At 40.0% G+C, this 565-nt stretch overlaps 1 non-coding gene across 1 annotated transcript; it reads right to left on the bottom strand.

Moving 5' to 3' along the window:
• Positions 1-264: 264 nt before the first annotated feature.
• On the bottom strand, positions 265-337 carry TRNAR-ACG (transfer RNA arginine (anticodon ACG)). Its single transcript has one exon. It is a non-coding gene; the product is annotated as a tRNA-Arg (tRNA).
• Between the last annotated feature and the right edge of the window lie 228 nt (positions 338-565).

Consider the following 565-nt stretch of genomic DNA (forward strand, 5'->3'; position numbering starts at 1 on the left):
ACAGATCTGGATGTAATTTTTATTTCTGGTGTTCGTTGTACTGCCATGACTGAAGATGAATAGATTGAAAGTTTTCTCGCAAAAAAAAACAGCCATTGCTTATTTAGAATGGTATTTACATGGATATTAACTTATTTGTGACACATTTATCTGCGCTATTTTACCAGCATGATCCTTTTGTTTTGGAAAACAAACACAACATCAGCAGCCTTGCAACTCCCTGCCAAAAAAGAAACGCTTAGAAAACTGTATTACAAAATGAGCCAACTCCGCTGGGGATCGAACCCAGAATCTCTGGTTTCGTAGACCAGCGCCTTATCCATTGGGCCACGGAGTCATTGTTTCATTCCTAATGGCACGCTAATAACAGCACAGTAATTATTTACTACTCCCTCTGTCCCATAATGTAAGACGTTTTTTGACACTACACTAATGCCAAAAAGCATTTTACATTATGGGACAGAGGGAGTAGTTCTGTGGACTGCAAGCCGTGAGCAAGAAAGAAAAGGTGAGAGTGCTCCAACACGTGCAGTTATTCAAGGAAATGGCTCGTAAATTCGCTTTG

Source organism: Aegilops tauschii, chromosome 1 (genome assembly GCF_002575655.3).
Source record: "Aegilops tauschii subsp. strangulata cultivar AL8/78 chromosome 1, Aet v6.0, whole genome shotgun sequence".
In the NCBI taxonomy this organism is placed as follows: Eukaryota; Viridiplantae; Streptophyta; class Magnoliopsida; order Poales; family Poaceae; genus Aegilops; species Aegilops tauschii.